This window comes from Paroedura picta, chromosome 6 (genome assembly GCF_049243985.1).
Source record: "Paroedura picta isolate Pp20150507F chromosome 6, Ppicta_v3.0, whole genome shotgun sequence".
Taxonomy (NCBI): Eukaryota; Metazoa; Chordata; class Lepidosauria; order Squamata; family Gekkonidae; genus Paroedura; species Paroedura picta.
In genome coordinates, this window is record NC_135374.1 from 33,104,672 (window position 1) to 33,130,120 (window position 25,449).

The 25,449-nt window shown below is 43.8% G+C and overlaps 1 protein-coding gene across 4 annotated transcripts in view; it reads left to right on the top strand.

Moving 5' to 3' along the window:
• Positions 1-5: 5 nt before the first annotated feature.
• ST3GAL6 (ST3 beta-galactoside alpha-2,3-sialyltransferase 6) overlaps positions 6-25,449 on the top strand; it is a 56,065-nt gene continuing 30,621 nt past the window's right edge. For 2 of the 4 annotated variants that reach the window (XM_077342041.1, XM_077342040.1), the window contains exon 1: positions 6-242. The gene's annotated coding sequence lies outside the window, so the exon portion shown is untranslated. Of the gene's footprint in view, positions 243-358; positions 381-1,064; positions 8,237-25,449 lie in introns of those variants that run through there. The other 2 variants (XM_077342043.1, XM_077342042.1) reach the window with 2 other exon arrangements.

Genomic DNA, 25,449 nt, shown 5'->3' on the forward strand with positions numbered 1-25,449 from the left:
CCACAATCTCTCTGGCCACTCGGCTCCAGCCTCGGCGCCCAGCGGCCTCGGGAAGCCCACCTCTCTCCCTCCACCCCCTCCCTCCCAGGCTCCGCTTCCTTCCTTTGCAGCCCCGACTGAAGCGCTGGAGGGGGGGAAACGGGCGCTGCTGAGAAGACAGCAAGAGAAAGCCCCGGCGCAGCTGCACAGGCGGCTGCAGCCACGCTGGAGCTCCGCAAAAGACCAGCAGCCCACCGGGCACGGTAAGGCCAACGAGAGCCAAGCGAGGCCGGCGGCTGTCGATCTTGACCGCGCCGCTTTCTCGGTTCGGGGACCCAGCCCGGGTGAAGGGCGCGCTCTTGGCCGCTTCTCTGAGCCCCCGGGGTCCCTAGCGGCGCTCGGTAGGTGGCGCTGTCGATTATGGGGGCAAAGCGTGCGGCTAGTCCTCGGGGGGAGGGGCTCTTTAGAAGCGCGTCTCTTCTTGCGAGGCCACCGAAGCCCTTGGCCGACGGTGAGATTGGGTGGGACAATTCCGCCCTGGCCAAAGTTGCGCAGCCCCCAACGCCCTCCAGAGCAGCGTCAGCAAACCGGGGAAGGGGTCACGCTGCTCTACGATCGCTGAGGGAGGCCCTTAAACGGGCCGCGGTGGGAAAGGAGGCTGAGTTGGAGCAGCCCGTTGGGGCCGAAAGGAGAGGGGAGACCCGGGACCCGCCGCCAGGTTTTTGGGAGCCGAAACCCAAGGAATTGGAGCGCATTTGGGTCGCGGCCGGCTGCGTGCGCCTTTGCCCGGGAAGTCCCTGTTGAGGGAGACGCAGCCGGCCAGCGCCAGCTCTTTCCCGGCTGTAGACTTCGCCGCCCTTCGCTAGCGTCGGTGCGCCCCTTCTCGCCAGGCGAAGGCAGTCATGTGGGCAGTCATCGCAGAGCGCGGGGCTTTTTCTCCTTTGTCCCGCAACTCAGGCGAGGACCCCCGAATTTGGGCTCCCTTTTTTCTTTTTTAGTGCCTCCGCTTCATTCTCTCCCCCCCCCCCCAAAAAAAGAAAAGAATTGCAGAAAGCTTGAAGCACAAACTTCGTGCCGTGCCTTTGATCAAGCCGAGCTCAAAAGAGGCCTCGGCGTGAAACGGGATCCAGGAGAGGCGTGACTTCCCCCTTGGAGGCGCAGAACGGGAAAGGCCGACCTGCCTGGTAGCCCCGTCACGGCCCCGGGAAAAGTGAGGAAGCCCCCCCTGAGCCCCGCGTTTGGGGCAGGGACGGCCGCTGGCTCAGCTATCGAGCTGCGAACTGGCAGACTCTCCCCTCCCCACACCCCCTTTTTGTCAACGGGTGGAAATACCCTCCGCTTTGAGGCCCTGTAGAAAGCCTCACACGGAGGAGAGGGCTTCATTCTCCGTGATGAATTTGAAAGAAAGATCGATGTCATTTGAATTGCTGCTAAAAATCTGCTTTGTAAATTTCCCCTTATGGCTTGGATCTCTAATTTGGGTTTTCCAGCTCACCTTTTTTATTACTTAAAAACCAACCTTCCTCTACACAGATTTCCTGTGCAGTAGGTCAAGCTGAAAGTGTGTGACTGGCCCACAATCGCCCAGCAAGCTTCCAGGGTCCAGTGGGGAGTTGACCTCGGATCCTAGCCGAACAATCTAATCACAACTCCTGTTGCCTTTCTTATTACGTATTTATTCTGTCAATAGCATAGGAACAGGTACAGCTTTTTTACAAAACAAAAAACCACACACATGACCTCTCAGATTAGGAATGTTAACTTTCCTAGTTCTGGAGGAGGGGGCTGCCATTGGGGCCAAATCTGAGAAATGTCAGAGGTGGCTTGCCATGTCCTGCCTCTGCATATTCCTTGGAGGTCTCCCATCCAAATACTAGCCATTGCTGACCCTGCCTAGCTTACAAGGTCTGGTGAGATCAGGCTAGATTTCCTTGGAAGAGTCAAAACAGGTGAGCATATATTCTGCCTCCGTGGGCTGTGCAAGTTTTCTGTGCTTATGAAAAATGGGATTCTTCTAAATCCATTCAGTTTTAATGGATTTAGAAGGGGTAACTCAGTTTAGGATTATGCTATAAGTCTTTCTTGAGAGCCAGCTCAGTGCTGTGGTTAAGAGCAGCGGCCTCTAATCTGGAGAGCTGGGTTTGATTCCCTGTTCCTTCACATGCAGCCAGCGAGGTGACCTTGTCATAGTCCTGTTAGAGCTGTTCTCACACAGCAGTTCTGGCAGAGCTCTCTCAGCCCCACCAACCTTACAGGAAAGGCGATTGTAAGTTGCTTTGAGAATCCTCCGTGTAGTGAAAAGTGGGGTATAAAAATCGACTCTTCTTGTTATAGTGGTCTTTAGCAGGATCTTTTCAAAGCTGATACACAGTTGTTTTATATATTCTTGACAGAAGCAAAAAAAAACAGCAACTCCCACTTGTTGAATGTGTACGCTACTTTTTCTAAATAGCTGTATTTGTCACTTAAAACAGCCAAACACATGAACTAGGGGAAGAATGTGTGCATAAGGAGTAAGATGAAAGAATTCTGCTCATAAATAAAAAGGGGGAGGAGACTACCCGGCAGATCACTTCCTCAGAAGGTTTTCTGTGCTTTTTGCAATTATTATTACAGAAGTTTAGACTATAGTCTATAAAACTTGTAAAAATTGACACTGGCATTTGATATAGCCAAAAAACCACTCAGCTGACAAGTAAATTATACAGGAAAAATTTTAAAATGTAGTATTTTGCCTGCCTTCTCTCTCATATTTCTAGGTCTCAAATTTCTCAGCATGCCAATGTTTTATATTATGTATATGCATGTCTTCAGGGCAACATTGTAGCAATGTGTATATGTGTTCAGGATATATGGCAGTGTGGTGTACATCATATTGCTAGAATGTCAAAGAATGTGAATAGAAGCAAAATGTCTCGTAACTTTTTCAAAGCAAGGTTTTAACTGTATCATTCAGTGGCTACTCAGGCTTGGATTTTCTTGGTAAGCATAAAGCAAAGATCTTTGGAAATACTCTTAACAGATTCAGGGAAGGAGAAGCTAGCATTTGGTGAGTTTAGAGGTACGCAGAGGGAACAATGGCTTTGGATAAGAGCTTGCCATATGGAAAAATAGTTCAGCAGTGGAATAGGCTGCCTGGGGAGGTTGTGAGCTCCCCCTCACTGGCAGTCTTCAAGCACAGGTTGGAAACACATTTTTTTATTGGATGCTTTAGGATGCTTTGGGCTGATCCTGTGTTGAGCAGGGGGTTGGACTAGATGGCCTGTATGGCCCCTTCCAACTCTGTGATTCTAAAAATAGAGCTTTTGGTACATACCCACAGACTTCCTCTTTGTGCTGCTAAATGGCTTTCTGCCAGCTTTTTGGTTGTTTTCCAGCACAAAATCATTCTCCCCAAACCTTTTGCCCCATCTGTAGAAGAAATTATCAAAGAGTCTAATCTTTTACAACAGTGGGATAAAAGCCATAAAGGAAGGCTGATTTTGAGTTGTAAACATGGCCTGAATGGAAAGAGTTAAGCACTCTCCTTACTTGTCCTTTCTGTGTACCTATTTACAGCCTGTCCAAGCTGCTTTTGGCTGTTAAAAAACACATACGAAAAAATGCACAGAATTCCTTGGAATGTTTCATTTGACCCTGAAAGTGAGGGGCCAGTGAAAAGCACCTACTTTTTTGAAATTTTTGTAAGCAGTGTGTTTGCTGCAATTGTATGTGAGCACAAATATGTTGCAGTGAAGAACAGGACATCCGTGTACACTTCCTTTGGAGGAAGGATGAGATAAAAATCTACTAAATATTGGTCAAGTAATGAACCAGTGAGGGAGAATATAATTTAATTACTGCCACTTGAAATTTCATAAAGCATATGAACTATAATACATTAACAAAACATCCCTAACTAGTTAAGATAACAGCACATTAAATCATTGTACAATTGACCACCAAAAGTTTACTTCATCAGTGGGGGAAAAATTCCTCAAGAGAACGATGTGTACAATCCTAAAAAATGACCATATAAACATTGTATCTTGGTGATCAGATAAAGTAGTTTGATGTACCTCCTGGAAAATAAATACAAACAAATTTATAAAGAGTTGAAGATTACTGCCCTCCCGTACACCCTGAGCCATATGGGAGGGTGGGGTATAAATAAAATAAATAAGTTTCTTAAAAGAAGAACATCTAAAATTAAATTCATTAAAATTAAATAAATAGCATACTGACTATATGACTCTACTAAATTCCCTGAAATCTGAAAATGTATTCAAAGATAAAATGTCACCAAAAGCAAGCAAGTGCATGTGCACACATAAAATAATCCAAGTATCTGATCCAATATACAACCCTCGCTATAATTATAGATATAGGAGTATAGCCATGGAAGATCAAGTAAAATTTCCAAACATACACATGGAGACTGAAAATTTCAGTTTGCATTACTGAGTGTAGGCAGAGACCACCTCTCTGCCTGCACTCCCCAAAGAGCCCTATGCTCCACCACTACCAACTGGCTGGTGAAGCGCATTGGACCTCAACCGGGGCCAGAGCCTTCTCTTCCACAGGGAATTGTAAAAGGGAGCTCCTCCACTAGACATTTGGTTGAGGCTGGCTGAGTCAACAACATCCATGGGTCCCACAGACCCATGACCTGAACCCAAACTGACCTCCCTATGGGTTCATGTTAGAAGTTGTTGTTATAATGTGATCTGCTATAGTACCTTGTTTAATTTTGGTACCCACTGTTAAGATTGTTATTATGATTATAATTACAATGTATACCCTCAACATTTTATTTAAACTACCCTGAGCCCCATGGGAGGGGAAGTATAAAAAATCCAATAAATACCCTCCCCCTCCAGCTTCTAGCGATCTTGGGTATGAAGATGGGCCTTTATATTTGCCAGTGCATTATACCATGTCTCAAGTCAGAGTAGGGTTTCCAATGGTCAAGGGACAAGCATCTAAACCTTGCCCAGCTCCTTGCTTGTCTCTGTAGCTTTTGAAAGAAACTAACTCATACTCGACCAGCAAAGCTGTGCATATATTGGCTGCATTATTTTGCATATATTGGCTGCATTAGTTGTTCAGCATAGAGTACATCCCATGCTGTCCTTAGCTATTTCTGCCACCAAGAGATAAGAGAAATATTGTACTGCCTGCTTTGTGGCAAGGAAGCTCGTGCTTCCTTCCATCGTAAAAACTGACATTTATAGATCACTTGTCTATGTCTGAAGCACTGTGGAACTGAAAGCTTTGTCTGTTGGCTGCAGATTAAGGTTGGAACAAATAACATCTCACCAAGCTAAAAAGCAGCATGTTTTCAAATTATCCTGGTATTTTTATTATGTCAAGGTCTGCATGATCCCCAAAATTGCATGTTCTTTCAACACCAGTAGTTAATCCAATAAATAGCATTTGCTAAGCTATTTTGTGTTAAGTACTGGGGTGTCCAATAACTTATCTGAGTCAAAGCTTAATGCTTGCCAGAATCCTGTTATTCAGAGTGTTGCCCTTGACAGAGGCCTGGTGTAAGAATTTTGTTTTAGCACTGCTTTCAGCTTGAAGGAAATTTGAAAAATCTACTAGAGCCTGCTTCTGTGCTGAGAACAGTAGACTGGCATGGATAAGTCAGCACTGGAAGCTTTTATTTGTATGTAGATGAGAATTCCTATCATCATTATCACTTGCCAACATCTGCTCATCAGCCAACTATTAGAGAAAGGACAGGGTGACCACAAAACAAGCCTATGGCACTTTAAAGTATACTTGAGGACCTGGATACTTATGCATTTAGTTTTGCTGCATTAAACTAGTCAAGTCACTCCACTGGAATGTATAACAACGTGTTAGCTTTTCTGTGCCCTGTCTACACTTTCCCCATCTTCCATGCCATTGGTCTCAAATTTGCTTTGTTGGCATGGTCTTGGAAAGATTGCAGCAATACCAAGGTGGTTTTCATATGGAAAGAGAAAATCTACATCTTCCCAGTCCTACCCACATCAGCATTATTTCCCCTGCTGCAATTGACTGTGATGGCTACCCCCCAAAGCATTCCTCCCTTTTCAGATCGCAAATTGTAAACCTCACATGACCTACTCATGATTATACATACCCAGGGCAGAGGCTTTTCCTGGTTGTCCTGGGTCTAAGAGGGCTGGCAGGGAGGCATTTCTGGTGTCCCCCTCCAGATGGCACACAGAGGCTGCATCAGGAGGTGCCCCCCCCATGTCCTCCAAGTTGAAAGAGGCCAGGAGCTCTGAGCAACTTCCTGACAGCAGAGTAGCTTTGGTTCAACCCAGCAAGCTTCTGAAACTGGCAGAGAGTTGATTCCTTATCAGCCTTTCTTGCCTGAGAGCTCCCTCCTGATTGGGGCTAAACCACCAGGGCTGAGGGCCATGATTTACTCATGAGTAAACATTCCCAGGGTAAAGGCTATTCCTGGCTGTCTGCATGCAATTTGACCTGACTCGCCCTCACTAACACAGTGCAATTTGAACTTATTGGCACTCGTTGGCAGAGTGTGATTTGAATTGATTGGCTCTCATTGGCAGAGTGCTCATTCCATATTGGCTGCATACCCCAAGGGCGGACCAAATAACTTACCATAGGTTTCTTAATTACTGCTTCTGTGTCAGCTTTTCCTAACATTTTTACCATTGAGAAACCCCTGAAACATTCTCCTGGATCCCATTTCACGCTGAGGCCTTTTTTGAGCTGGGCTTGATCAAAGGTAGCACACAAAGTTTCTGCTTCAAGCTTTCTGCATTTTTTTTAAAGGGGGGAGGGGAGAGAATGAAGCAGTGGGACTAAAAGGCTCCAGGCCTACATATGGAAGATGGAGGGTTCCGTGAAGGATGCCCTTGAAAAGAAGGTGGACTACACTCTTCGCAAGGACCATGAAACCATGGCTATGGTGTTGCTTGCCTCGTCTATCACCTCAGTCATCATGTGCATCATTATAGCATGGGCAAGAAAAATGATTCAGCTGCTCGGGGATAATGACTATTGGACGCTGCAAGTAGAATCCGCCAGGGGTATCCTTTGCTGCTGATGCGTTTCTTGATTCTACTATTTTCAATGCATGCAACATTGCTTCGTCATCAGTGGTTCACAGAGTTCTTTGGCTAAGGGCCTGGCAAGCTGATGTCAATTCCAAAGCCATAGTGACAGCCTACCCTTTCCATGGTGGAAAGATATTTGGTGAAGCCTTGGATAGGGTCCTCATCCATTCGCAAAAAATGAAAAGAGACCCCACTCTAATTATTCCTTTTGTAACAGCGGCTCCTTCTCTCCGAACTGACAAGACAGAAGACAGTCCTGGTCTCAATCACGCCAGCCATTTTGTAAGAGCAACTAAGAACCGGCACCCCATCGACAACAAGTGGGATGAAAAACAGTCAAAGGGACTGACTACGCCAAGGATCTGGTGTGTGTGGGGGGGGCAGACTGCAACATTTTTAGAAAGCTTGGATTGATGGAGCATTGGATCAGCAGGCAATTGAGTTCGACAACCATCGAATTCAAATACCCACCACCAACAAGATTCCTTCGGTCCCCGTTAAGCAAGCAACCTGAGAAATGCCAAAGAACCCTGGATGCAATAAGCCACCTTCTACACACTCAACCAGAGCGGCAGATACCTTTGCAGCCTTTAAAACCAGAGTCTTGATTGAGGAAATTTGTAGGACAGCGACATGGTCTTCCTTTACTACATTTGTGAGGCATTACAAAATTGAGGCTCAGGAGGAGGAATTGGTAACCTTTGGCAGACGAGTCTTATAGATTCTTCGGACACGTTCTGTTTTAACCCCACTTTGGCAGATGAGTCTTATACACCCATCCTATTTAGCTTGCTTACATAACCAGTATGAAGGACTTCCCCCACTGAAGGAGAATTAAACATTGGCCTACCTGAAAGTTTCTTTCTTCAGTGAGGCAACGTACTCCAGTATATTTTAGCTTCCTCAATATGTTGTATTACAAAGTGAAAAGCAGATACGTTAGGAAAAGGAGTTGGTTTTCATGTTAATATTGCTGTTAATGTTTAAAGTTCAACCATTAAAGAGGTTAAATGATTCATCAAGTTTGTTGGATAAGAACATTTTTGGTTGGAGCTTGGCTGTTCCAGGCCTGGAGGGGTCAGACTACTACGATCCCAGAAGGCATTCTAATTTGCATAGCCATGCAAGGAGCAGTAGGAGGCGTGTCCTAACCAGTATGGAGGACTTCACCCCACTGAAGAGAAAAAAAACTTAAGGTAGGCCAGTGTTCCATTTTGCTTACTTATTTTTGACCTTAATACTACCGTATAGCCTCAGCATATAGCAGACCTTCCATGTGTTAGATGAATCCTCCTGCTGCATTTAATTTAACCTCAAAACCCTGCAGTTCAGCTTCTTTCAAAGGCACCTCTATTTCCATATATGCCTTTCTGTTCAGGGGAGACCTGTGTTTATACAACACTAGCATAATGGGCCTAGCTTCTCAATAGATTCTTTGTGAGATGCTAAACCTATCATTAAAAGGAAAACTTAATAATTAACTGAGCCAGCATAAGAACCGTATCCTGATTTTGAGATTGTGGGGTTAAAACAAAATATGTCTGAAGAATCTATATAAACTACAGTTGTGACAGATGCTGAATATACAGCCTGCTACATGTTGTCATTCTGGGAGTATAGAAGGATTCTTTAGCAAAAAAGAAAAGAAAAGATTATTCTGTTTATTTGGCAGTGCTTGGGCTGAATTATTTCAGGTTGAATAGACCTGAGAAGAAAAATACCATTAAAAAAAAGCCAGCCTGATCCTGGGTCTGGCTTGGCTTCTTCTGCAGCATGGTTAAAACTGCTGCAGGAGAAGCTGGGCCCAGGATCTGCATGTGGTGTGGGGACCTTTTCCTGCCACATGCAGATCTTAACTTGGATGGCTTCTCCTGCAGCACAGTTTAAGCCAGCCCCAAACCGAGCTGGTGCGAATAATCTGCTGCCCACTGTACAGCTGATCTTCTGGCTGTCTTCTGCAGTCCCTTTAAAAATTAAAAAAAATGGTAGAGAGGTGGGAGTAATCTGCTGTTTGTCGGGCTTCTACTGCAGTCCCTTTACAGCAGATTACTCCCACCACCATTTTGGATCTACTGGTATTTCTCAAATATATCTGGAATTTTCTTGGGATTCCCCCTCCCCCCCCAGTTATCCTGAGAAAACCCGAATACATTCTGGAAGCCAAAATATATACGGAAAATGTGGTATTTTTTGTGTGTGGGGGGAATATATTTTCAACTTAGGTAGATCTGAATGTACACCCATACTTGCAAATATTGATGCAGATCTGATGCCCTGAGAGTCTAGGCCTGTGCTTCTGGCTTCTACCCATGGTTGCAGGGTGCTGTTGCATCATTTTCTTAAACTAAATACTCTGACTGCTCCTAGTGATGGGGAATAGTGTGAGATGAACAGTGTATGAAGAAGTTGTGGTGACTTTTTTGATCAGTATTTGCATATGGAAATTATTACTTTTTTTTTTTACAGAGAGAGTGAGAGCATATTATTATTGGGAAATAAAAGCTATTACAAAAGAACATGTTTGGCAGGTTTTCAGTTATTATTTCTTGTTTTTTTTTTAATTGCTTGTATTAAATACACACATTGCTTAATGTGGCAGAGGAACATTTACCTTTTAATAGACTTGCACAATGGAATGCCAATGCAGCTGCTTAATCAGCTTTATTTTCCAGGAGGTTCTCAAATTTATAGTAGTTCCACTTTTTTTTTTTGCTCTTTTATGTGAACATCGAAATATGAGTTGCACTGCAAACATTACACCATGAATTTCTGCATTTTCTCTCTCACTGTAATTATGCAATCATAATTTTATGTAACTTTCATTATTTGCCAGTTGAAAATAGGCAATTAGACTTATGTACCATGTGTACAGAAGTGTACAGCACCATGCACCATGATATACAACACCATAGAACAATGACTTATGGAACATTCAGTGGTTGGCATATTAAATAGTTTAACATGTTGTTTTCAAGTAATATATTTCCTATGTCTTGTCACAGATCCAGATTTGTATGAGTTTTTAAAAATTGTGTGTTATCTAGATTTCTGAAGTATTTAATTTTTCAACAATTCAAAATTGAACTTTATTGAGGACTAGCTCAATCCATCCAAATATAGATATAGATCTTAAATGTTTTACCATGTTTAATTTTTATATCCTGGACTGTGACAGTAAAAATAAATAATAATGTTAATAATATTCCTGAAATAGAATCTTTAGCACTAGATAACAGATTTAGTACATGCTAACAACTCCTGCACTTTGTAAAGAGGAAGCTACAATTGCTATAATAGAACAAAATTTTGGTTCAGTGGCACCTTTAAGAACAACAAAGTTTTATTCAAGGTATAAGCTTTCGTGTGCATGCAGACTTCACCAGATACAGTATTCTGCTGCTTCAGACCAACATAGCTATGCACCTGAGTGTAGCTATAATGTAGCTAGGACAAGGAGAGAATGAGAGATCGCTCACTGTCTGCTGCTGTTGCTGGGCTGATATTGTATCAAATTACATAGAAGATGCAGTGAATCCCATAACTTTCTGCTTATCTGTCTCAGGCCACCCACAAGCAGGGATGGGCATAAATGGGTCATGGTTTGTGATGTGCTTGGTTCGTGAGCCACAAACGATCACAAACTTTTAGGTGCCCAATGAATTGGTTTGGTTCATAAGACTCATGACACCGTACATCCACCACAGCAGGATAGATATACCAAACTCACACAGAATCTCCAGCTGACGCTCCTTCTACCTGCATTCCAAATTTGGTGAGGATTGGGTTTAGGGGATCTGAGTTACGACCCCCAAAGGTGCTCCCAGTTAGGTGCTTTCTGGGGACATGACTGGCACAGGTTCAGGAGTGTATAGGAAGACCTTGTGCAAGCTAGAGACATCAAACTCGCAGGAAGCCTCCCCCTGATGTGCTTCTACATGCCTTCCAAGTTATTTGCAGATTGGAACCACAAGAAGGTGCCCCCAGGAAAGTACTTTTGTCAAGTGCATGTTCAAAAATGTTGTACCCACCAGCTTCTCTTGTACCAATATATAAAGGCTAGAAAGAAGGGTTATTATATCTGGGAAGACTTAAAAGGACAAACTTCCATGCAACTGACTTGCAAACTTTTCTCATCAGCATTTTCCCCTTTAAAAATGCTTGAGGCTTCAAAGTAGGTTCTTTGTGAGAAATTAATAAAGATTATAGGAATAAATAAGCCATTAATAAGATATACTGTTGAGAATAGTTGCTTGCTCTTCAAAACAATTTAGAACATTTTTTTGTTTAGATGGGGCAGCAGCAGAATTTTGATTAAAGCAAGGATTTTTTTCACTATCCCAAGCTGGCTCAAACTACATGCACTAATTGCTTAATGATATGCATCTGTTCTAGGGACCTGTGGCCAATCACTGTTTCCTACCTTGTCTACAAAACAGACCATCTGCAGGCAAGCTGCACATTATAGCAGGGTCCTGAAACTTAGTAAGGTGTGATCTGCTTAAAAATCAGGTTGCCTCATTGTAGAATGACAGATGAACCTTGGCTTTGTTGAGTGATGTGGTATGTGACCGCAGCTTGGCCATAAGTTTCATGAGTTTCCAGAGCAAACAAGAACAAGGGCACACAAAACCGCACTATTTCACTCACCTTGAAAGGAAGGAAATTTTTTGATTTGTTAGGCACCTTCATCTTTCTGAAAAGGCATCTGACTTGCCCACTTGGAATACAGCTTTAGTTTTGCAGAACGGTGCTTTGTTTTCAGCAGCTCGTTTTAAAAGAAAAGTTCTTCAGAAATCTTGTTCTGCCAACATCCACCAATCACAGAACAGTATGTCAGTACTAACACCCCCATGTTAGTTATATGAGCATGCATAGTGATGCTAGTGGGGTCTCCCTGATGCCACTATGCCACTACCTGCAGAACACAACAACAGAAGAAACAATGGCAAAACAGCACTTTTTACTGTATGGAAGACTGTGGTGTGTTCAACATGAGTCCTATAAGCACCACCCTCCTGGGAACTCTGACATGGGGTTTGAATCCACACGTAATCTTTTTTGTTAGAAGAAAAATAATTGGTTTTTATATGCCACTTTTCCCTACCAGAAGGAGTCTCAAAGCAGCTTACAATCACCTTCCATTTTCTCTCCCCACAACAGACACCCTGTGAGGTGGGTGAGCCTGAGAGAACCCTGATATAACTACTCAGACAGAACAGCTTTATCAGTGCTGTGGCAAGCTCAAGGTCACCCAGCTGGCTTCATATGGGGGAGCAAGGAATCAAACCCAGCTTCCCAGATTAGAAGTCCGCATTCCTAACCACTACATCAAGCTGGAATGTTCCACACAGACACTGCCGTAGGTTGCTTAGCGGAGAAAAGACCAATGGAAAACCCATGGCCTCTGCCAGAAGGTCACATCCTATCTGGTGTTTATTCTAGAAACTCTCATTTCCTATCACCTCTCCCCATCGTGTATGGTTTACCAAACAAAAGCAGTAATCATGGAGTTTGTGAGCCCCAGGGAGCCTTGCTAGACACAACTGCGAGTTTGTTGGACCCATTTAGCCTTCTCCTGTTGTGTGAGACTGATATGTAAGACCACTGAGGTTAGTGGCAAGGAGTTGGTGAGCATAGACCTTGTTGACCAAACTCCATTAAAACAAACTCCTTCAGGAATGAAGTCCTGAAGGTGAGATAGGTAAGTTAGGTTGCCAAATGTCTCTGAAAGCTCTTGTCCTTACACACTGATGTTAGATGCAACTACATTGCTCGAGCAACTGCTTGTTGAGCAGCTTACCATGGTGTGGGAACCAGACTAGAACATTAGAGCTGGCAACCATATGCCAAACAGCTAGAGGCATGCTGGCTCTGTAGCAGTTGATCACATTGTAACTCTGCAGGTGATTGATATTGCAGGGAGTAAGGGTTCATGTATGTCTCTAGCCCTGGTGGAGGCAGCCTGTAAAAGAGACAAGAAAAATAATGACTAATCTGCAGTATCCAGAAACAGTTGCTGGAAGTGTGCTATGGATTTGGAAGAGTGATGCTCTAGGCCAGTCCAGGGGTTTTCTAGTGCCTACACCCTTCTCAGGGAATTACCCCATTATAGGATTCTCCTGTAGGAAATATAGAAGGCCTGGAAGAAAATTGGAAAAAATGGGGAGGGAGAAGTCTCCCTCCTTTTTTCTGGAAAATTGGGGAAGAAAAACAGATTATGAAATATTTTCTTTTACAATGATAAATGACATATTTATGACAAGGTGTTTGTATATTTAATCCTCCAATATTATTTCTAAAACGCTATGTAACACTTGAAGACTTTTATGTAAGACCACATAAAGTATCAAATCATTGTGATTCCTGTACACTGAATATAAGCAAATGCTGGGATACACTTCAAATAGTGATAAAATACTGAGGATTGAATTCTCAGATGTGGAAAAATATGCATTTCTGTCTCTTGGAGGGCACTTCATTTGTCACAAGAGAAGGAAAAAGGGTTCAGTATCCTTTTTGCTTGAGGGCTTCACCTTGTTGGTATAGTTGGTGGATTTTCCTGTCCTCTCAGCTGCTGGTGCTAAGGAGGAGAAGGAGAATTAGAGAAGATAATAATCTTAGTTTTGTTATGTTGATGGTTTCCTTGGTTTTTATTTGTTTTGTGTGTTTTCATAATAGATAGTGACAGATTTTATTTTCCTGGGCTCCAAGATCACTGCAGATGGGGACTGCAGCAAAGAAATTAAAAGACGCTTGCTCCTGGGGAGGAAAGCTATGGCAAATCTAGACAGCATCCTAAAAAGCAGAGACATCACCCTGCCAGCAAAAGTGTGTTTAGTCAAGGCTATGGTATTCCCAGTTGCAATGTATGGCTGCGAAAGTTGGACCATAAGGAAGGCCGAGCGTCAAAGAATTGAGGCTTTTGAACTCTGGTGCTGGAGAAGACTCTTGCGAGTCCCTTGGACTGCAAGGCGAACAAATCGGTCAGTCCTAGAGGAGATCAGCCCTGACTGCTCCTTAGAAGGCCAGATCCTGAAGATGAAACTCAAATACTTTGGCCACCTCATGAGAAGGAAGGACTCCCTGGAGAAGAGCCTAATGCTGGGAGCAATCGAGGGCAAAAGAAGAAGGGGACAACAGAGAATGAGGTGGCTGGATGGAGTCACTGAAGCAGTAGGTGCAAACTTAAATGGACTCTGGGGAATGGTAGAGGACAGGAAGGCCTGGAGGATCATTATCCATGGGGTCATGATGGGTCGGACACGACTTCGCACCTAACAACAACAACAAGTGGCACAGTCAGCCAGAAGGTATTTAAAAGTACTCTTAATTCCTTTAAAAACTCTTTCAATTTGATTATTCAGCAATCTCAAAAATATTTGAGGTTTTTTTCCCAGAGCTGGCCATTTTGGATAGCTGAAATTCATCCCCAATCTATAATCTGCTGGAAGAATAGTCAGAAGATACTGATAATACATCTTGGATATACTGAATGCACACCCTAATGGCAACACTGTAGGGTTTTCAAGGGGGCAGGCAAACAGAGGTGGTTTGCTGTTGCTTGCATCTGCATAGTAAGCACAGACTTCAAAGAGTGCCCTTAGTTGTTTTGATGTTAATCCTACCCATTTTTGCCCTGACCTGGGTGGCTCAGACAGGCCAGATCACATCAGACCTCAGAAGCTAAACAGGATGAGTTTTATTTGGATGGGAAATCAAGTTTACTATGCAGAGGCAAGCCGTGGCAAACCAACTCTTAACATCTGTTGCCCTGCATACCCTACAGGGTTGCCATTAGTTTTCTGTGATGTCACAGCACTTTCTGCCAACAAACCATTTTTTACTTCAGGGTATCATCCTGAGCTGCTCTTATTATCAACTGCATTTTTAAAAGACAGTACAACTGAAACTTGCAAAGCCCAAGTACTGAGTAGAGCAGTGCTTAAGAACATGGATTAGTGGGATGCTAAAGACTCACAAAACAGAGTTTCTGTTTAAAATATCATCATTATTTTTTTAAAAGAACAGAACACATAATTAAAACTTATTTCTGGGCTGGATTTATAATTAGTCACTTAGTACTGTGTAATCTCTTCAAGTGTTCCCCATTATTATCTTGCTGAAGGTATTATTCTTGAATTACCATGGCTGGTCAGTTCCCAGAGATAATGGCTTAAGGGAGTCTATGGCTAAGGTCAGACACAGGCTCTTACTCAGTCTCTTAGCTTCTCTACCATTTCTTTGTATTTTCAAAAATGGATCTGTAATTTCAAGTTTTAAAGTATTGTTATGTGAGCAACACCCATTTAGACATTCAGGCTTGCCTTGAAAAAACCATAGTCGCCCTGATCCTAAAGACATGCAAGCCTATGGAGGTGCAGAGAGTAGCTTGAGTCCTGCCCAGTTCTGTTCTTGCCATTTGGTGGGTTTGTCTACTTCTGTCTGCATAACTGTTTGGAGAGATGCTGGAATAATCTACCGATAGTGAGTGCTCCACTTTAATCATGCCAAACCATACCATGGCTGCGCACTAGCAACATATTGTAACATTATACCACTGTGTATTGTCCTTCTCATTTATCTGGTGGTCCCGCAAATGATGCAATTATGCTGTTTAATTCAATGGAGCAGTGTCTGAATCCCCCCCCCCCAAGTATCATAAGCATGATGGCTGGGTCCAGAAGTACATGCACTGTTTATGTGTAGTGGCCTGCTGTGTATGCCTGCTGGCTGCCCATCCTTATCCATTGCTGTCCCTCTATATATTTGTGAAACAGCCTAGGAGGTGACATGCCTGGCTGTCCAAGTTGGAATAGGGCCACTATGCCTTGATTGGCTCTGCCCCTACATCTCCTGCCCTCCGTTCCTCGACTCTAGCCTCTTTGCTCTCAGACGGCTCAGTGCCTGGAGCCAGCAGCAGGTCAGGGGAGAGGGCCCTCAGCAAAGGGGTGGAGGGCTTGCTAACGAGGGCCACTTGGCCTTCTAAATAGGGCCTGCTAACAAGGACCTCCTGGCCTGCTAAGCAGGGCCTGCTAAGCAGGGCCTGCTAACGAGGGCCTCCAGGCCTGCTGACTGCCTGCTAAGGAGCTCTGTCCCAGCCCTGCTAATGAGCTGCCCAGCCCCCCCAACCCATCCACTTGATCTGGCTGCGAGCTGCTGCCCAAAGCCACCTTAAGCTGCCTGCCTGGTGGCCAGGGGATGGGACCCTTTCAAGGTCCGTTCTTAGGAACGGGCTTTGAAGCTAGTTCTTTGATAACCCTGAATTGTGTACAGATAGCCCTTTGAACATAACAATAGGATCACAGCAAAAACAAACTAACAAAAATTTAAGATCTTCATTATATATTTGTATACAATAAGTGTTTCTGAGATGGTATAAGTTGATTAAGTGTGGCTGCTATGTTTTGGGTCAAGGTTGTAGCTCTGGCATTCCTAGAGATTTGGGGGTGCTGCGCACAGAGGGCAGAATTTTGGGGAGAAGAGGGTAGTTAATTGCTGTGGAGAGGCAAGTCTGTAGAGTTATCATTTCCTTAAGAGAGTTGTAATTCTGGGAGAATGCCATGTCCCACCTGGGGGTTAGTAACCTTAGACCAATGTGAGCATTTCTACAGCTCTAGCATTATAAACAAATTAAGATCCCCCCAAAACCATTTTCAGTTCAATTCTGAAAACTGTACACTAGCTTCTGAAGCAGTAGTCCCCAAGCCCCGTTCTGGAGACTGGGACTGGTCTGTGGATCAGTCGGTACCGGGTTGCGGCTCCTCCTCCTCCTCCTCGGCTGCTGCCTCAGGGGCTGCCCTGCCACTCTGCCACCAGCTCACCTTTGGTGCTTTCCGGTGGCCACCATGGCTGGGACTCCCCCTCAGTGTGGCACTGAGCAGCTGCAGCTAGCAGTGCCCCCCAGAGGGTGGTGGGAAGTCAGGGGCATCGGTGGGAAAGCAAGCGGAGCAGGGGCTCAGGCGGCAGCGGTGACATCCCTTGGCGAAAGACTACCCCCCCCCCCGGGCCTCAGTAAAATTGTCAAGCGTTGACCGGTCCCCAGTGATAAAAGGTTGGGGACCACTATCCTGAAGGATTTGATTTATTGAGAACATTTATGGCCCGTTATTCTGTATGTATCCAGAGCTTCATGTGGAGATAATTTCAATCCACATGGTGCACAGTAAAATACTATACCCCCAAAGTAAATCATCATGGAAAGCCAGCTAAATTAATACATAAAAGCTGTTTACAGGTTTATGAATTCCTCCAAGTGACAGCTCCAGAGCATAATCAGTAACAAGTTTTTCAACTTTATTAGACCAAAGGTTCTTTCAAAAAAGGGCTGTCTTCAGATTATGATGTCATGTTGGCAAGGAAAGGGCAAGATACACTTCCTGACAAAAAAGGCATTTCATAATTATGGGGTGGCTGCAAAGAAAACTCAACCTTTCTTTGTCTCCCAAGGGTATAAGCAGAATAACAAGTCACTTTGATGGGACCTGTTGGAGTTGTTATGATACTATTGATTCTTTTTTTCACATGTGGGAGTCATGTAAAAAAAAAAACCATAACATTCTGGATTAAAATACATGAGAAATTGAAGAGAATACTAGAGCTTATGTTTCCATTAGACCCCAAATGTATGTTGTTGGCCATTTTCCCTGTTAATTCACCTGCATTTGCTGGAGAATTTTTCTTTTTTGCGACCACTGCAGCAAGACATATAGTCGCTTTGAGATGGAAGCAGCAAGAGTTACCTGACCTGGACTTATGGTTGGAGAAGTTTAGAGAATATGCTGTGATAGCAAAACTTATCAGCCTGGTGAACAGAAGACCACCAGAAGATTTCATGAATTCTGGGACTTTCTCTTCAAATTTGTTGATAGATAATATACGAATGTAAGACTAAGAAACTTCTTTTCTGTTTCTTTTTTCTTTATGAATTAATATATTCAAATCTTGAACATCTTATTGAGCTAACATCTGCTACCCACCCTGTGGCACAGAACTCAGTCAGGCTATCTAAGCCTCATGGGGTGGTTTCTGGTGCGTGGGGCTTGCAGGTTTTATCTTTGTTACTGTTTTATTGTGATTTTACTCTTGATCTAAACTGCCACGAGCTGGTTGGCCCAGGTGCAGCAAGTAATAAATTTAATAATAAAACATATATATGTTTTTATTATTAGAGAGACAGAGAGAGGGAGAGGGAGAGAGAGACAGAGAGAGATCTAAACCCAGTGTCCCCTGGGTCCTAGCTCTCATTGCTTTCCTGGTTGCAATGCGCTTTCTTGCTAGTATATATAAAATAACCTAATACTTTGAATAACTGAGGTACATGGATTAATATCTTTGAAAAGCACTTTCATGCCTGGACAGATTTGTATGGAAGAAGAAAATTCTTGAATACATTTTTTTCAGACCATTTAGGACTCTAGCAGTACTGTTTTTAAGGAAGCCTACTTAGACTCTTCTAGTACCTAAAACTTTCAGTGAGGTCTGGAAGCTTGACTGGCAACCAATGAAAATAGATGACCTTTGGAGTTTTCTTCCCTCTAATGTCTGCCTGCTGCAGTCTGAACTAGTTTATAAATTCTCTTCAGGAAGCTACTTGTAGAGCATTTAAGTCTAGATGTGACTAATGCATGAATAGCCATAGCCAGATTTCTCTGACCCACAAATGGGCATAGCTTCAAAAATAGCTTCAAAAGTACAGCTAACAACTGGCTACCTAGAAGCAGTAGCAAATCAAGGAACACCCCAAAGTTGTGGACTGGCCTTTGCAAAAGATTTCAGCTGCATCCAATGAAGATACAAAGTGCATTTCTATGGTAGTTATGCTTCTGACTAAGGGTACTTGTATAGTTTTCAGATTTAATTTTTACCTTTTTTGTCCCAGTCTAGTCCCTCATAGTTCCTAAATGCTGGATCAGGCTTCCTGTGCCTTTCCAGCATTAGATGGAAAAGAAAGACTGACAGCTGAGTGTCATGTGCACATTGATAACAACATAGTCCAAATCTCTGGAGGACCTTAAGCAATGGTTTCAAATATATATTGAATAGTGTGGAGGGTGAGATGGAACCTTGTAGTGATCCATAAGCCATAGGGCAAAGCATTGGTTCTGAAGCACCACCTTTCCTGCTCTTCAGGAAGGATTGCTGGAGTTAGTGTGCCATCCAAACCTAACCCAGTCAAGTGATTCAGAAACATAACCGTAAGTGATGGATTCAGGTAGGTGGCTGCATTGATTTGAAGCATCAGAATAGGTAAAGTATGGACTGGTTACACGTATTTAAATTGTATCTGAGGAAGTGTGTGCACGCACCCAAAAGCTTATACTTTGATTAAGGTAGCATTGGAGTCAAACTTTGTTCTATTGCAAGTATTGCCAAACTGGCTTCCTTCAAACTGCATCATTCCCCCCTTCCATAAGTAGAGCTACTGTACAGTAAAAATGAAAAAAAAAACAGCAGCATGAGATTATTATAAATAATAAAAAGCCATATAAACACATCATAATAGTTTGAGGAACAGGGAAAATAGTGGGAGATGTTGTAGAATTAATTAAAGATTCATGGTTGGGTATAAGTCTTGTAATATCATGTTTTGCTAGTTCACATTGGTCATGAATGTATGAGATATTGTTGGAATGAATGTCAGTGGGGCCATGTGGGTTATTCTTGTCAATATCCTCCCATCCACACAAACTTGTACCCATTATTAGCAGCTAGTTTTTCAGCAGGGCAGCTCTGAAAAAGGAGTGGAGGGCCGGCAATCTAATTTCAGAAATGCTGTTAGTAAATTCTGCCATCAAAGATGCCATTTAATCTAATTCTTTTGTCTTTAGGAATGGGGGGAGGTGTCCTTCTCTGTTGGCCAGTTTTGACAAAATAACAAAGTTGGTGATGTATTACTTATTCAAGCCATGCACAGAGTGAGATAAGAAATATCTACAAGGTCATTCTTGGGTCAGGGAGCAAGTTTGTGACCTGTGAAGAACTGCAGAGGGGAAAACTATTACACAGAATCATAGAATCATAGAATCATAGAGTTGGAAGGGACCTCATGGGTCATCTAGTTCAGTGGTCCGCAACCTTCTTGAGGCTGCAGCGGCGGGGAGGGCTTGCCCGGCCGCGCAAACGTGCATGAGTGGCCCTGCTGCCCTCTCCCCCCCTCCCACAAAAAGAAGCTTGCTGGTCCGCAAGCAATTTGCTTGTGGCCTGGGAAGTTTCTTACTGGGGGGGCGGGGAGAGGGAGCCGCGGCCCGGTGCCAGGGCCTTCGCGGCCAGGTGGTTGGGGACCACCGATCTAGTCCAACCCCCTGCACTATGCAGGACACTCACATCCCAATCGCTCATCTACTGTAACCTGCCACCCCTTTGCCTTCACAGAATCAACCTCTTTGTCAGATGGCTATCTAGCCTTTGTTTAAAAATTTCCAAAGATGGAGAACCTGCCACCTCCCGAGGAAGCCTGTTCCACTGAGAAACTGCTCTAATTGTCAGGAACTTCTTCCGGATGTTTAGTTGGAATTTCTTTTGAAATTCAGTTGGAAATACTATGTACATGCATATTTTTTCTTCTGTTCCTCAACATTTGAACATCTTTTCAGTGGAACACATATTCATCATCGAAATTTTGCCTTCTCTAGGGGGAAAAAAAGATGCTTTAAAAGACATCTCCCAGTTGGCCTCTGAACCTGTGTCATTTCTGATCTTTTCCCCAAGCATAATCACAGTAATTCCCTAAAACTGTAACTTTCCCCTCCACTAAATTGTTGACCAGAATTCCACCCATGTAATTTCAAATACCACAATAGGTTTTTAGCACCACCCGTAGAGCTCACTTGCTGTTAGTTGTCTACTGAGTAGGTCCACAGGCATTTTTCATAGAATGATAAATTCCCCCTTGGGCTGTCTACCTGAACCGCCTCTTTTAACCCCTCTCAGAATTCCTGCAGTCTTTATGGGTCTGATTTCTAAATGTTGAGGAGGTAAAAACTGACTGAAAATTCTTTTTGTAGATCAAGTGCTATCAAGTGTCCTAAGCTCCTGAGAAAGCAAACAGTTTCATGATACTAAAAAGAAATAACTTCATGCAAGAACATGTTTACAGTGGAATAAACCTTATCTTGGCACAAGGAAACATTCAGCCTAAGACATTTTTTTTGCTCAGGAAAACGCTGTGTGTATTTGAAAGAATTGTAGGAAGATACCAATATGACGTTGCATGAATGTATCACTGGCCTAAGATCACCCAGACAGTCTCCTTAGGAGGGTGGGAATTCAAAGTGGATCTATCAGATCATTGTCTGACACTCTGACCAATATTTATTATTTATTTATTATTATCTGGATTTATTGCCCACCACTCTCATAACTGGCTCGTGGCTGGTTATAGTTTGTCCGTATTAAAACCATCTGACATATCTCCAAATACAATAGACTCATAAAAACATTTAAAAGACCATGGTAGACTGCGCCCCATTAACCCCTCCAAAAGAAAATTAATACAAGAGCAGGAGTGGGAGGAGGGAGCACAGATTGATTAGTGATTGCTATGCTTTTTACAACGGGGAGGCTTCATCAGATTTTCCTTGCCACATTGGCCTCAATCATAGACCTGGCAGAAGAGCTTCGTTTTGCAGGCCCTTCAGAAAGCTGAGAGCTCTCCCAGGGCCTGTAGCTCCTCCGGGAGCTCTTTCCACCAGGTAGGGGCCAGGACCAAAAAGGCCCTGGCCCTGGTTGAGGCCAAGCGCACCTCCTTGGAGCCGGAAGTATACCATGCTGGGTCTCTTGACAATCTTGCCCATCTTGGCAGTGGAGTTGCCAGATCTCTTGGATGGAAAGGACACTTACCAGGACCGAGAAAAAAAATGCTAGAAATTAATGCAATATCCCTGTGTGACCCTGACATGATGTAGGCATGTTGGGAGTGATGCTTTGGTTTTCAGGCAAAACTCTATGGTAGAATTAGCCTCTGCCTTAGAGTTTTGGCCCAGACCCAGAGCATCTCCCTCCAACATGTCTACGTCACATCTGGGTCACATAAGCATGTAGCATTAATTTCCACCATTGCTCCCTTTTTGAGGGGAGAGGTGGGGGCTTAGAGTGGTGGATTCCGATTAGAGAGATCCTGGCTGAAATCCCCACTGACCCATGACACTCTCTTGGTGAACTTGGGCTGGTCACTTCTCAGCCACCATCTCATGTGCTCCTTCTCAGGGTAGTTGTGGGGCTAGAGCTGGAAGATGAAAGTATGTACTCAAGCTCCTTTGCAGAGGGATGGAATGAAAATAAAAGAAATCGCATTAAGTGGTGTGTGGAGCTAAAAGTTTAAATCCTTGTTCAGCATGTCATGAAAAGTGTTAACAGGGGCAGTGATCCTTAGATCTGGAAAGACCCCTAAAGCAGGACTTCATCAGGTATATGGTATTAGCATATGGGCATATAACTTGTATTGCATCTGACAAAATGAGCTCTAGCCAATAAAAGTTTATGTCACAATAATTCCATCTATAGGGAAGGAACAGGACAAAACTTGCTTGCTGTAAAATGATTAGTTTATTAATATATAATTAGCATCCTCCTAGGATTTTGCCAGGAATGAATCATTCTTTCTAGCTTGAATAGGCTTGGCTCTGTCCATGTCAATGACCTATCAAGTTATAGCCCCTCCTGTTGTGCTTAAAGAAACAATCTGGCTTTGCAGGGCTTCCTGTTTGTTTCTTCAGTTACTGAGCCAAGGAAGATGAAGAGTTCTGAACCCACAGAAGTGCTATAAAATGCTAGGTATTACTATTATTCAGTGCCTGAGTATCTTTCTGAAATGGATTGAACTTTTTAACAATTTTGATTGGATTTAAGAATGTACATTGATTGAACAAGTTGATAAATGTGCAGAAAGGTATGGTAATCTGGCTTAATTGTATACAATTAATATTTGGGAAAGGCTGAAACATGCATACTTCTAAGACATAATAACGAATGAATGCTGTCTTAAACTGGCTGCTTTAGCCTCTGAAGAAGGAAATGTTGGTTTTCTACTTGTCTTTGTTCTCTGGCATTTAAACTGATTTCAGCTATCCATTTCCCCCTTCCCAACAAATCTACATTACATACTTGTTATGAGGTTCAAAATCCTTTCCATTCAGCTGAAGCCAGTTCATATTATATGTGATCTACAATCAAATCCATGGTACTGGAGAATAGACGGCACCCTAAGGGAGAATGTGCTGAGATCAGGGCCACAGGAATAGGCAGCAATACATGTATTTTAGTAAAGAAAATATAACCTGGACTGGGGGTTGCTTGGAGGCCTGGAGACCTCCCGTAATTATAACTGACCAAACTGACTACTGAGATCAGTCCCCTTTGGGGAAGAAATGGCTGCTTTGCAGACTGGTCTCCAAGACACTAAACCCAGGTAAATTCTTCTCTAAAACCTGCTTTCTGCAAGCTTTATCCCCAAATCTCCAGGAAGTTCTAATCCTTAATTGGTAACCCCTTATCAAAAGTCATGAAAGATTTGTCCAGGTCAGTAGAAAGAAAGACAGGACACCTGGAGATGTAGCATCGGCAACTGGTTTATGTGAACAGGCTACAGAAATCTTGGGATCTTTCCTTCTACCATCCATGGGCAACTTGAAAAATGAAGGGTTCCACATTTGCAATAAAACTTTTGTTGCCTCACAACTACAAACTGTTATGTTTTTTGCTTGCTAATCAGTGTTCTGGGCCTAAGTGGCTGGTTTATAGGCATGAAGGCCATAGACTGTGATTCAGACATTGTTACAAGCTATGGTTTATTATTATATCTGAATGCTGCTTTGATAAAAATATACTTAGCCACAATGGCCTGTTACTTAAAAAAAAACCTATTGACCACTCATTATTCACTTCTTATTTATTTAGAAAAAAATTATATTGAAGAATTATCTAAAGACCTACCTGAGGTGACTCACAAATTCAATACACATAGTATACGAATGGAAATCTTTATTAACTGTAAAAGTCAGCCAAATGAAATTGGGCTAACTAGTTTGTATCTTGAAAGTCCAGATTACTCCGCCACGACCTCCCACCAACCTTAGATACAAAAAATGAACTAGAGGCCCCTTGGCCGTCTTTGGAGAAAACTATGAGTAACTTCAGACGACTCACGCTGACCGAAGTAGACAGGATACTAGCAACAGCAAGGCCAACCACATGCCCACTAGACCCTTGCCCATCCTGGCTCTTAAAAACAGCTAGCATAAGGATAAAGGGCCCCCTCTGGGAGATAATCAACCTATCTCTCACAATGGGAGAATTCCCGGAGGGATTGAAAGAGGCTGTGGTATGCCCACTGCTGAAAAAAACATCTCTAGATCCGCGAGAGCCTAACAATTACAGACCCGTCTCGCATTTAGCGTTTCTGGGGAAGATGATTGAAAGGGCAGTCGCAAACCAACTGACGGAATACCTGGAAGAAGCTTCGGTTCTGGACCCATCCCAGTCAGGCTTCCGGCCTGGCCATGGGGTAGAGACAGTGCTAGTTGCCCTGACGGACGACCTCCGTCGCCAGTTGGACCGAGGCAGGTCGGCACTGCTGATATTACTAGACCTCTCAGCAGCGTTTGACACAGTCGATCATGAGCTACTAGCTCGCCGCCTCATCGATGCCGGAATACGAGGGACAGCCCTTCAATGGCTGATCTCCTTCCTCCGGGATCGTGGACAGAGGGTAGCAATAGGAGAAAGAACATCAGACCGCCGGCAACTTACTTGTGGAGTCCCACAGGGAGCGGTCCTCTCTCCTATCCTATTCAACATCTTCATGCGCCCTCTCGCACAACTGGTATGGAAGTTTGGGCTGGGTTGCCATCAATATGCAGATGACACCCAGCTCCTCCTCCTGATGGATGGCCACCCTGACTCTCCCCCAGAAGCATTAGCCAGCTGCCTAGAAGCAGTGACGAGATGGCTCAAGCAGAGTCGTCTGAAGCTCAATCCTTCAAAGATGGAGGTCCTGTGGCTGGGTAGGAAGGGCCCATGTGAGGAAGCGCATCTGCCTGCCCTGGATGGTGTGCAGCTCTCTATGGCTCACTCCGCCAGGAACCTAGGCGTGATTCTGAACACTTCCCTCACAATGGGAGCCCAGATCACAAAGGTAGCGCAGCTGGCATTCTACCACCTCCGCCAAGCCAAGCTACTAGCGCCCTACCTGGCCCCAGAACACCTAGCCACAGTGATCCATGCGATGGTCACCTCTAGACTGGACTTTTGTAACTCGCTCTACGCAGTCCTGCCCTTAGTCTTGACCCCGAAGCTAAAGCTGGTTCAAAACGCAGCGGCCAGGATCCTCACTGCAACACCATGAAGATCCCACATCCGGCCCATTCTCCATCAACTGCAGTGGTTGCCAGTTGAATTCTGGATCAGACTAAAG